The following is a 14268-nucleotide window of genomic DNA, read 5'->3' on the forward strand; positions in this document are numbered from 1 at the left end:
TCGACTCGATTGTAAAACAACACCCTTTATGAATACATTAATAAATTAAACCACAAAATAGATAATAGTTATCAGAAGTCTATATATTTGACAAATACCTATTAATATTATTATTACAACAAAACTACGAAACGGTACGTATCATATTAATATATAAACTAGCTGTTGCCCGCGGGTCTGCCCGTGACAATTCAAAACTGATAACACGGGAACATAAAATCGTGATAAAAACTATCCTATGTGTTAATCTATACTCTTTATATTAATATAAAAAGCTGAAGAGTTTGTTTGTTTGTTTGAACGCGCTAATCTCAGGAACTACTGGTTCAAATTGAAAAAATATTTTTGTGTTTAATAGACCATTCATTGAGGAAGGCTTTAGGCTATATACCATCACGCTGCGACTAATAGGAGTGAAGATACAATGGAAAAAACAGGGCAGATATAAATCATAACTTATATCTTCTAACCACGCGGACGAAGTCGCGGGCAACAGCTATTATTGGTTGTAAACTATCTCTGTACCAAGTTTCGTCTAAATCCGTTCAGTGGTTTTCGCGTGAAAGGACAACAAACATCCACACATACAAACTTTCGCGTTTATAATATTATTAAGATAGTAGTATATTAAAACTCCTTAAATAAGTTACAAGTCTCCAAGAGCTAACGCTGATAAACCACTCAAAATTTGTATGTATGGATGTTTGTTCCTCTTTCACGCAAAAACCACTGAACGGATTTAGACGAAACTTGGTACACAGATAGTTTATAACCAGGATTAACACATAGGATAGTTTTTATCCTGATTTCATGTTCCCGTGGAATCATTTTCGTATTGTTCCGGGCGCGGGTAATGGCTAGTATTTTATCTTTAATTATTTTTAAGGTCTAGAAGAATATATACCAAGTCATGTTATTTGGTGATTTAGCTTATGATGTAATTATTTTTATCATAAAGCTATTTCACTAAATGGTATTGCTTTGGGGTTTTCTACGGAATGGTGTAAAAAACAAGATTTCCTGTGGATTTCATTCTTGGAGTGTTTTTTTAGGTAATGTTAAGTTAATTTGAAAATACACTGCATATTGAAATACCTATGTAATCAAAATTATATTTTCCGTTTTATAATATTTTTTTTGTGGCAAATTCAGTTTTTTGATAGAACGGTTTACTCGCGCGTATTTATAGGGATTGCCGTCATTAAATAAATATGTATTTGGACTAATTGTAAAGTGTTGACCATATATTATTATAATTAAATATTATTTTGGTATAAATGTAATTTTTTAATAAACATTGAAACACTAAAATCTTATTTTATTTCCTCTACTACATATTTCATATTAGTTAGTTTAATAACCAAACAAAAACAGTATTTCACATTTTTTCTTATTTTTTTTATATCATAGTTTAAGTTAAAGAAAAATAGTAGCTTCTCGCGTCACAGAAAGTTCCGTACTAATGGGCTACGGAAAAACAAATGTTTGACCGTAGCAATCGTTGCTCAACTCCAATCTTTATTCATAAATGATAATAATAAATTAATAAATGCGGACAACATCACATACATTGTTCTGAACCCAAAGTAAGTTGCTAAAGCACTTGTGTTATGCAATTCAGATACAACGAAGGTACCACAAACACCCAGACCCGACACAATGTAGAAATTTGAATATTTACATTGACCCGACCGGGGATCGAACCCGGGACCTCAGAGCTAGCGACACCTTGAAACCGGTAGAAAATTTCAACTGTTTAGCTATCACAGACCACGAAATACAGAAGATAGACGGACAGATATTGCTGCTTCGTCGACGTCTGAGTTTGTTTCGACATTTCTTCTCAGGGTAGTCAGATAGGAAATGTCGACTTAAACATTCTCAAAAAAGACATGTAAAAGTGATAATATATCCTACTTGCAGAATAAATTATTTTATTTTATTACAGAAATAGGGTTTTTATTATTCTTTGAGTACGGAGTCATAAAAATATTGTACCCAAACGTTTACTAATTCTAATTGAAATCAATTTAACTTACTACCGTTTGGCGATAGCGCGCAATTGGGGAGACCTATGTCCAGCAGTGGACGAATATGGGCTGATGATGATGATGAAACTTACAAATACAGATTCCAATTGATAATAATACCAGCCCATATACATCCCACTGTTGGGCACAGGCCTCTTCCCGTATAGGGAAGGTTTGAGCATTGATCACCACGCTAGCTCACTGCGGCCGATTACAGATTCCAATATTCTTAATCCAGGTTTCCTCACGATGTGTTCCTTCACCGTTTGTCAGTGGTGTCTTAGAATAACAAAAATCGACATATAATTTGTCAGATTGGTACTTTGCCAGCGTTTGATGGAACTTGCACCTTATGCATTCAAATCCATGCATAGAGCCGTAAAGCTACCACGTCTACTTGTTTATTTAATAGCCGTCGCCCGCGACTTCGTCCACGTGGTTAGAAGATATAAGTTACGATTTATACCTGCCCTGTTTTTTCCACATTTTCCATTGCTTCTTCGCTCCCATTAGTCGCAGCGTGTTAGTATATAGCCTAAAACCTTCCTCGACGAATGGTCTATTCAAGACAAATAAGATTTTTTTCAATTCCAACCAGTAGTTCCTAAGATTAGCGCGTTCAAACAAACAAACTCTTCAGCTTTATAATATTAGTAAGTATAGATTTGTTATTTAAAAAACTTTTTTTACGTAAACAAATAAAGATTATCCCTAATCACTTACATTTTAACAATACCACCTTTTTCAAGTCAACAACATGTTTCTAAGTAAACAAAAAGATTACGACTTTATGCAAAACAATTTAGTTATCTAATTTAAAGGGTACCGTGTGCAAAGGATAAAACCCGGTTACGTGCGACTCGTTGCATAGAGGGATCCGTACAAATAGGCTAGATATGAATAACAAACTAAAAAAAAATTTGTATTTGTGGATTTCGCGTCATCGGCCTAGGCTTTTCCCAACTATGTTGGGGTCGGCTTCCAGTCTAACCGGATTCAGCTAAGTACCAGTGTTTTACAAGAAGCGACTGTCTATCTGACCTCCTCAACCCAGATACCTGGGCAACACGATACCACTTAGATTATTGTTTCTGCATCAAGACAAAAATATTATCTGTTAAAAACTCCTATGACTTTTAAAAGGCTTGACAGATTTTCATAAAACGTGTCTTAACAGTTGCACATGATTTACCCATAATACAAGTCAAACTACATATATTAAAATGGTTCAACCCGTTCGGGAGCTATGATGCAACAGACAGATAGACAAACATATCAAACTTATAAAACCGGTCTTTTAGCGTCAAGGGTTAAAAAATATAAAAACCGACGTATTCAACCCATTCAAATTTTATCAAAATCGATCGAACCGTTTTTTACTTTCAAGTTACATTGTCATTGGGTTTGAACATACTAATTTCAGCCTGCTAGCTTATCAGGAACTGCCTAAAACTCTGCCTTAAACTGTGTTACAAATATCCAACCGAAACTACTAACAACCAAGAAAAGTGATTGTATCAAAACGTGAGAAAATGGCACATCCCGTTCGGGAGCTGTGATGCAACAGACAGACAGACATATTAAACTTATAACACCCCTCTTTTGGAGAAAGGAATTAACAATAATGAATTTAGCTTACATGAAAACATATTATTGGATCCACTAATCACCTTCAAGGCACAGGTATTAACCATCATCAGTAATTCTTAAAGTGACTAATTAGAAATTAAGGCATATTACAATTAGTTAATTAATATAACGTAATTATTGACGGGGTAGTGATTAGTATATTTTAATATAAATACGGGAGAAATTTTGAATAATGCATCAGTTGCAATCTACATTGTGTAGAAGCAACTACTAGATAAATAAATATAAAGAAAAATGGATTGAAGTGAGAAAGTGTTGTAAAATACATAATCATCTTTTAAAAAGTCGGTTGATAAGTGAAGTTACGAAATCATCTGTCACTGGTAGTTGTCACTCGCTCAGTAGACATGTCTCTCATTCTGTCACTGGGTGTGTGATGATTGTTAGCGACGGATGCTTCATCATCTCAGTTCCTGCTCACATCATCATCATCTGTCACTGGTAGTTGTCACTCGCTCAGTAGACATGTCTCTCATTCTGTCACTGGGTGTGTGATGATTGTTAGCGACTGATGCTACATCATCACAGTTCCTGCTCTCATCATCATCATCATCATCTGTCACTAGTAGTTGTCACTCGCTCAGTAGACATGTCTCTCATTCTGTCACTGGGTGTGTGATGATTGTTACGGACTGATGCTTTATCATGATCGTTCCTGCTCTCATCATCATCATCATCTATCACTAGTAGTTGTCACTCGCTCAGTAGACATGTCTCTCATTCTGTCACTGGGTGTGTGATGATTGTTAGCGACGGATGCTACATCATCACAGTTCCTGCTCTCATCATCATCATCATCATCTGTCACTGGTAGTTGTCACTCGCTCAGTAGACATGTCTCTCATTCTGTCACTGGGTGTGTGATGATTGTTAGCGACTGATGCTACATCATCACAGTTCCTGCTCTCATCATCATCATCTGTCACTAGTAGTTGTCACTCGCTCAGTAGACATGTCTCTCATTCTGTCACTGGGTGTGTGATGATTGTTACGGACTGATGCTTTATCATCACAGTTCCTGCTCTCATCACCATCATCTGTCACTGGTAGTTGTCACTCGCTCAGTAGACATGTCTCTCATTCTGTCACTGGGTGTGTGATGATTGTTAGCGACTGATGCTACATCATCACAGTTCCTGCTCTCATCACCTTCATCTGTCGCTAGTAGTTGTCACTCGCTCAGTAGACATGTCTCTCATTCTGTCACTGGGTGTGTGATGATTGTTAGCGACTGATGCTACATCGTCACAGTTCCTGCTCTCATCATCATCATCATCATCTATCACTAGTAGTTGTCACTCGCTCAGTAGACATGTCTCATTCTGTCACTGGGTGTGTGATGATTGTTAGCGACTGATGCTACATCATCACAGTTCCTGCTCTCATCATCATCATCGGTCACTAGTAGTTGTCACTCGCTCAGTAGACATGTCTTTCATTCTGTCACTGGGTGTGTGATGATTGTTAGCGACTGATGCTACATCATCACAGTTCCTGCTCTCATCACCTTCATCTGTCGCTAGTAGTTGTCACTCGCTCAGTAGACATGTCTCTCATTCTGTCACTGGGTGTGTGATGATTGTTAGCGACTGATGCTACATCGTCACAGTTCCTGCTCTCATCATCATCATCATCATCTATCACTAGTAGTTGTCACTCGCTCAGTAGACATGTCTCTCATTCTGTCACTGGGTGTGTGATGATTGTTAGCGACTGATGCTACATCATCACAGTTCCTGCTCTCATCACCTTCATCTGTCGCTAGAAGTTGTCACTCGCTCAGTAGACATGTCTCTCATTCTGTCACTGGGTGTGTGATGATTGTTACGGACTGATGCTTTATCATCATCGTTCCTGCTCTCATCATCATCATCATCTGTCACTAGTAGTTGTCACTCGCTCAGTAGACATGTCTCTCATTCTGTCACTGGGTGTGTGATGATTGTTAGCGACGGATGCTACATCATCACAGTTCCTGCTCTCATCACCATCATCTGTCACTGGTAGTTGTCACTCGCTCAGTAGACATGTCTCTCATTCTGTCACTGGGTGTGTGATGATTGTTAGCGACTGATTCTACATCGTCACAGTTCCTGCTCTCATCATCATCATCTGTCACTAGAAGTTGTCACTCGCTCAGTAGACATGTCTCTCATTCTGTCACTGGGTGTGTGATGATTGTTAGCGACGGATGCTACATCATCACAGTTCCTGCTCTCATCACCATCATCTGTCACTGGTAGTTGTCACTCGCTCAGTAGACATGTCTCTCATTCTGTCACTGGGTGTGTGATGATTGTTAGCGACTGATTCTACATCGTCACAGTTCCTGCTCTCATCATCATCATCATCATCTGTGGCTAGTAGTTGTCACTCGCTCAGTAGACATGTCTCATTCTGTCACTGGGTGTGTGATGATTGTTAGCGACTGATGCTACATCATCACAGTTCCTGCTCTCATCATCATCATCTGTCACTAGAAGTTGTCACTCGCTCAGTTGACATGTCTTTCATTCTGTCACTGGGTGTGTGATGATTGTTAGCGACGGATGCTACATCATCACAGTTCCTGCTCTCATCACCTTCATCTGTCGCTAGTAGTTGTCACTCGCTCAGTAGACATGTCTCTCATTCTGTCACTGGGTGTGTGATGATTGTCAGCGACTGATGCTACATCATCACAGTTCCTGCTCTCATCATCATCATCATCATCTGTCACTAGTAGTTGTCACTCGCTCAGTAGACATGTCTCTCATTCTGTCACTGGGTGTGTGATAATTGTTAGCGACTAATGCTACATCATCACAGTTCCTGCTCTCATCATCATCATCATCATCTATCACTAGTAGTTGTCACTCGCTCAGTAGACATGTCTCTCATTCTGTCACTGGGTGTGTGATGATTGTTAGCGACGGATGCTACATCATCACAGTTCCTGCTCTCATCATCATCATCATCATCTATCACTAGTAGTTGTCACTCGCTCAGTAGACATGTCTCTCATTCTGTCACTGGGTGTGTGATGATTGTTAGCGACTGGTGCTACATCATCACAGTTCCTGCTCTCATCACCTTCATCTGTCGCTAGTAGTTGTCACTCGCTCAGTAGACATGTCTCTCATTCTGTCACTGGGTGTGTGATGATTGTTACGGACTGATGCTTTATCATCATCGTTCCTGCTCTCATCATCATCATCATCTATCACTAGTAGTTGTCACTCGCTCAGTAGACATGTCTCTCATTCTGTCACTGGGTGTGTGATGATTGTTAGCGACGGATGCTACATCATCACAGTTCCTGCTCTCATCACCATCATCTGTCACTGGTGGTTGTCACTCGCTCAGTTGACATGTCTCTCATTCTGTCACTGGGTGTGTGATGATTGTTAGCGACTGATGCTACATCGTCACAGTTCCTGCTCTCATCATCATCATCATCATCTATCACTAGTAGTTGTCACTCGCTCAGTAGACATGTCTCTCATTCTGTCACTGGGTGTGTGATGATTGTTAGCGACTGGTGCTACATCATCACAATTCCTGCTCTCATCACCTTCATCTGTCGCTAGTAGTTGTCACTCGCTCAGTAGACATGTCTCTCATTCTGTCACTGGGTGTGTGATGATTGTTACGGACTGATGCTTTATCATCATCGTTCCTGCTCTCATCATCATCATCATCTATCACTAGTAGTTGTCACTCGCTCAGTAGACATGTCTCTCATTCTGTCACTGGGTGTGTGATGATTGTTAGCGACGGATGCTACATCATCACAGTTCCTGCTCTCATCACCATCATCTGTCACTGGTGGTTGTCACTCGCTCAGTAGACATGTCTCTCATTCTGTCACTGGGTGTGTGATGATTGTTAGCGACTGATGCTACCTCGTAACAGTTCCTGCTCTCATCATCATCATCATCATCATCTGTCACTAGTAGTTGTCAATCGCTCAGTTGACATGTCTCTCATTCTGTCACTGGGTGTGTGATGATTGTTAGCGACTGATGCTACATCGTCACAGTTCCTGCTCTCATCATCATCATCATCATCTGTCACTAGTAGTTGTCACACGCTCAGTAAACATGTCTTTTATTCTGTCACTGGGTGTGTGATGATTGTTACGGACTGATGCTTTATCATCATCGTTCCTGCTCTCATCATCATCATCATCTGTCACTAGTAGTTGTCACTCGCTCAGTAGACATGTCTTTCATTCTGTCACTGGGTGTGTGATGATTGTTAGCGACTGATGCTACATCATCACAGTTCCTGCTCTCATCATCATCATCATCATCTGTCACTAGTAGTTGTCACTCGCTCAGTAGACATGTCTCTCATTCTGTCACTGGGTGTGTGATGATTGTTAGCGACGGATGCTACATCATCACAGTTCCTGCTCTCATCACCATCATCTGTCACTGGTAGTTGTCACTCGCTCAGTAGACATGTCTCTCATTCTGTCACTGGGTGTGTGATGATTGTTAGCGACTGATTCTACATCGTCACAGTTCCTGCTCTCATCATCATCATCTGTCACTTGTAGTTGTCACTCGCTTAGTAGACATGTCTCATTCTGTCACTGGGTGTGTGATAATTGTTAGCGACTGATGCTACATCATCACAGTTCCTGCTCTCATCATCATCATCTGTCACTAGTAGTTGTCACTCGCTCAGTAGACATGTCTCTCATTCTGTCACTGGGTGTGTGATGATTGTTAGCGACTGATGCTACATCATCACAGTTCCTGCTCTCATCACCTTCATCTATCGCTAGTAGTTGTCACTCGCTCAGTAGACATGTCTCTCATTCTGTCACTGGGTATGTGATGATTGTTAGCGACTGATGCTACATCATCACAGTTCCTGCTCTCATCATCATCATCTGTCACTAGTAGTTGTCACTCGCTCAGTAGACATGTCTCTCATTCTGTCACTGGGTGTGTGATGATTGTTAGCGACTGATGCTACATCATCACAGTTCCTGCTCTCATCACCATCATCTGTCACTGGTAGTTGTCACTCGCTCAGTAGACATGTCTTTCATTCTGTCACTGGGTGTGTGATGATTGTTAGCGACTGATGCTACATCATCACAGTTCCTGCTCTCATCATCATCATCATCATCTGTCACTAGTAGTTGTCACTCGCTCAGTAGACATGTCTCTCATTCTGTCACTGGGTGTGTGATGATTGTTAGCGACTGATGCTACATCATCACAGTTCCTACTCTCATCATCATCATCATCATCTGTCACTAGTAGTTGTCACTCGCTCAGTAGACATGTCTCTCATTCTGTCACTGGGTGTGTGATGAATGTTAGCGACGGATGCTACATCATCACAGTTCCTGCTCTCATCACCATCATCTGTCACTGGTAGTTGTCACTCGCTCAGTAGACATGTCTCTCATTCTGTCACTGGGTGTGTGATGATTGTTAGCGACTGATTCTACATCGTCACAGTTCCTGCTCTCATCATCATCATCTGTCACTTGTAGTTGTCACTCACTTAGTAGACATGTCTCATTCTGTCACTGGGTGTGTGATAATTGTTAGCGACTGATGCTACATCATCACAGTTCCTGCTCTCATCATCATCATCTGTCACTAGTAGTTGTCACTCGCTCAGTAGACATGTCTTTCATTCTGTCACTGGGTGTGTGATGATTGTTAGCGACTGATGCTACATCATCACAGTTCCTGCTCTCATCATCATCATCTGTCACTAGTAGTTGTCACTCGCTCAGTAGACATGTCTTTCATTCTGTCACTGGGTGTGTGATGATTGTTAGCGACTGATGCTACATCATCACAGTTCCTGCTCTCATCACCTTCATCTATCGCTAGTAGTTGTCACTCGCTCAGTAGACATGTCTCTCATTCTGTCACTGGGTATGTGATGATTGTTAGCGACTGATGCTACATCATCACAGTTCCTGCTCTCATCATCATCATCTGTCACTAGTAGTTGTCACTCGCTCAGTAGACATGTCTCTCATTCTGTCACTGGGTGTGTGATGATTGTTAGCGACTGATGCTACATCATCACAGTTCCTGCTCTCATCACCATCATCTGTCACTGGTAGTTGTCACTCGCTCAGTAGACATGTCTTTCATTCTGTCACTGGGTGTGTGATGATTGTTAGCGACTGATGCTACATCATCACAGTTCCTGCTCTCATCATCATCATCATCATCTGTCACTAGTAGTTGTCACTCGCTCAGTAGACATGTCTCTCATTCTGTCACTGGGTGTGTGATGATTGTTAGCGACGGATGCTACATCATCACAGTTCCTGCTCTCATCACCATCATCTGTCACTGGTAGTTGTCACTCGCTCAGTAGACATGTCTCTCATTCTGTCACTGGGTGTGTGATGATTGTTAGCGACTGATTCTACATCGTCACAGTTCCTGCTCTCATCATCATCATCTGTCACTTGTAGTTGTCACTCGCTTAGTAGACATGTCTCATTCTGTCACTGGGTGTGTGATAATTGTTAGCGACTGATGCTACATCATCACAGTTCCTGCTCTCATCATCATCATCTGTCACTAGTAGTTGTCACTCGCTCAGTAGACATGTCTCTCATTCTGTCACTGGGTGTGTGATGATTGTTAGCGACTGATGCTACATCATCACAGTTCCTGCTCTCATCACCTTCATCTATCGCTAGTAGTTGTCACTCGCTCAGTAGACATGTCTCTCATTCTGTCACTGGGTATGTGATGATTGTTAGCGACTGATGCTACATCATCACAGTTCCTGCTCTCATCATCATCATCTGTCACTAGTAGTTGTCACTCGCTCAGTAGACATGTCTCTCATTCTGTCACTGGGTGTGTGATGATTGTTAGCGACTGATGCTACATCATCACAGTTCCTGCTCTCATCACCATCATCTGTCACTGGTAGTTGTCACTCGCTCAGTAGACATGTCTTTCATTCTGTCACTGGGTGTGTGATGATTGTTAGCGACTGATGCTACATCATCACAGTTCCTGCTCTCATCATCATCATCATCATCTGTCACTAGTAGTTGTCACTCGCTCAGTAGACATGTCTCTCATTCTGTCACTGGGTGTGTGATGATTGTTAGCGACTGATGCTACATCATCACAGTTCCTGCTCTCATCATCATCTGTCACTAGTAGTTGTCACTCGCTCAGTAGACATGTCTCTCATTCTGTCACTGGGTGTGTGATGATTGTTAGCGACTGATGCTACATCATCACAGTTCCTGCTCTCATCATCATCATCTGTCACTGGTAGTTGTCACTCGCTCAGTAGACATCTTTTTCATTCTGTCACTGGGTGTGTGATGATTGTTACGGACTGATGCTTTATCATCATCGTTCCTGCTCTCATCCCGTCATTTGACGGGCCTGTTGGTCTAGTGGTTAGCGACCCTGACTGCTATACCGGAGGTCGTGGGTTCGATTCCCGCCCAGGACAAATCTTGTGTGATGAGCATCATCATTTGTTCTGGTGTCTGGGTGTAATTTATCTATAATATGTATATATTTAGAAATATATAAGTAAGTTTATCAGTTGTCTGGTTACCATAACACAAGCTCTGCTTAGCTTGGGATCAGATAAACGTGTGTGAGTTGTCACAGGATATATTATATATTATATTATATCATCATCTGTCACTAGTAGTTGTCACTCGCTCAGTAGACATGTCTCTCATTCTGTCACTGGGTGTGTGATGATTGTTAGCGACTGATGCTACATCATCACAGTTCCTGCTCTCATCATCATCATCATCTGTCACTAGTAGTTGTCACTCGCTCAGTAGACATGTCTTTCATTCTGTCACTGGGTGTGTGATGATTGTTAGCGACTGATGCTACATCGTCACAGTTCCTGCTCTCATCATCATCATCATCATCTATCACTAGTAGTTGTCACTCGCTCAGTAGACATGTCTCTCATTCTGTCACTGGGTGTGTGATGATTGTTAGCGACTGATGCTACATCATCACAGTTCCTGCTCTCATCACCTTCATCTGTCGCTAGTAGTTGTCACTCGCTCAGTAGACATGTTCTCATTCTGTCACTGGGTGTGTGATGATTGTTAGCGACTGATGCTACATCATCACAGTTCCTGCTCTCATCATCATCATCATCATCATAATCATCGGTCACTAGTAGTTGTCACTCGCTCAGTAGACATGTCTTTCATTCTGTCACTGGGAGTGTGATGATTGTTAGCGACCGATGCTACATCATCACAGTTGCTGCTCTCATCATCATCATCTGTCACTAGTAGTTGTCACTCGCTCAGTGGACATGTCTCTCATTCTGTCACTGGGTGTGTGATAATTGTTAGCGACTGATGCTACATCATCACAGTTCCTGCTCTCATCACCTTCATCTGTCGCTAGTAGTTGTCACTCGCTCAGTAGACATGTCTCTCATTCTGTCACTGGGTGTGTGATGATTGTTAGCGACTGATGCTACATCATCACAGTTCCTGCTCTCATCACCTTCATCTGTCACTAGTAGTTGTCACTCGCTCAGTAGACATGTCTCTCATTCTGTCACTGGGTGTGTGATGATTGTTAGCGACTGATGCTACATCATCACAGTTCCTGCTCTCATCACCTTCATCTGTCGCTAGTAGTTGTCACTCGCTCAGTAGACATGTCTCTCATTCTGTCACTGGGTGTGTGATGATTGTTAGCGACTGATGCTACATCATCACAGTTTCTGCTCTCATCACCATCATCTGTCACTGGTAGTTGTCACTCGCTCAGTAGACATGTCTCTCATTCTGTCACTGGGTGTGTGATGATTGTTAGCGACTGATGCTACATCGTCACAGTTCCTGCCCTAATCATCATCATCATCATCATCTGTCACTAGTAGTTGTCACTCGCTCAGTAGACATGTCTCTCATTCTGTCACTGGGTGTATGATGATTGTTACGGACTGATGCTTTATCATCATCGTTCCTGCTCTCATCATCATCATCATCATCTGTCGCTAGTAGTTGTCACTCGCTCAGTAGACATGTCTCTCATTCTGTCACTGGGTGTGTGATGATTGTTAGCGACTGATGCTACATCATCACAGTTCCTGCTCTCATCATCATCATCTGTCACTAGAAGTTGTCACTCGCTCTGTAGACATGTCTCTCATTCTGTCACTGGGTGTGTGATGATTGTTAGCGACTGATGCTACATCATCACAGTTCCTGCTCTCATCATCATCATCTGTCACTAGTAGTTGTCACTCGCTCAGTAGACATGTCTCTCATTCTGTCACTGGGTGTGTGATGATTGTTAGCGACTGATCCTACATCATCACAGTTCCTGCTCTCATCATCATCATCTGTCACTAGAAGTTGTCACTCGCTCAGTAGACATGTCTCTCATTCTGTCACTGGGTGTGTGATGATTGTTAGCGACTGATCCTACATCATCACAGTTCCTGCTCTCATCATCATCATCTGTCGCTAGTAGTTGTCACTCGCTCAGTAGACATGTCTCTCATTCTGTCACTGGGTGTGTGATGATTGTTAGCGACTGATGCTACATCATCACAGTTCCTGCTCTCATCACCATCATCTGTCACTGGTAGTTGTCACTCGCTCAGTAGACATGTCTCTCATTCTGTCACTGGGTGTGTGATGATTGTTACCGACGGATGCTACATCATCACAGTTCCTGCTCTCATCATCATCTGTCACTAGTAGTTGTCACTAACTCAGTAGACATGTCTCTCATTTTGTCACTGGGTGTGTGATGATTGTTAGCGACTAATGCTACATCATCACAGTTCCTGCTCTCATCACCATCATCTGTCACTGGTAGTTGTCACTCGCTCAGTAGACATGTCTCTCATTCTGTCACTGGGTGTGTGATGATTGTTAGCGACTGATGCTACATCGTCACAGTTCCTGCTCTCATCATCATCATCATCATCTGTCAGTAGTAGTTGTCACTCGCTCAGTAGACATGTCTCTCATTCTGTCACTGGGTGTGTGATGATTGTTAGCGACTGATGCTACATCATCACAGTTCCTGCTCTCATCATCATCATCTGTCACTAGTAGTTGTCACTCGCTCAGTAGACATGTCTCTCATTTTGTCACTGGGTGTGTGATGATTGTTAGCGAATTAAAAAACATATGTAATTCTTTTGATATAAATAAATGTATGTCTTAAAACAATAAAATAGCGTTTTTGAACCATTGTGTCCAAATATATCGTAACTGCTTGTTCGATCCCCGCGTAGGACAAGCATTTGTGTGATCCACGAATGCTTGTCCTGAGTCTGGGTGTCTTTCAGACTTCTGTGAAACACTCTGCGCGGACTATTCATCCCTAAATTGCACTCAATAATTGTGTTTTAGGCTTAAATATCTAACTTATTTTTTATAAATAAATAAATTATAAATGCGGACAACATCACATACATTGTTCTGAACCCAAAGTAAGTTGCTAAAGCACTTGTGTTATGGAATTCAGATACAACAAAGGTACCACATACACCCAGACCCGAGACAATGTAGAAATGTGATTTTTATACATTGACCCGACCGGCGATCTAAACTGGGACCTCAGAGCTAGCGACACCT

At 41.6% G+C, this 14268-nt stretch overlaps 1 protein-coding gene across 1 annotated transcript in view; it reads right to left on the reverse strand.

Annotated features, from left to right (window-relative positions):
- LOC113491646 (cytoplasmic aconitate hydratase-like) overlaps nt 1-14268 on the reverse strand; it is a 48620-nt gene that overhangs the window by 14620 nt on the left and 19732 nt on the right. The window lies entirely within an intron of this gene.

The sequence above is a fragment of the Trichoplusia ni genome, chromosome 3, assembly GCF_003590095.1.
Source record: "Trichoplusia ni isolate ovarian cell line Hi5 chromosome 3, tn1, whole genome shotgun sequence".
Classification (NCBI taxonomy): Eukaryota; Metazoa; Arthropoda; class Insecta; order Lepidoptera; family Noctuidae; genus Trichoplusia; species Trichoplusia ni.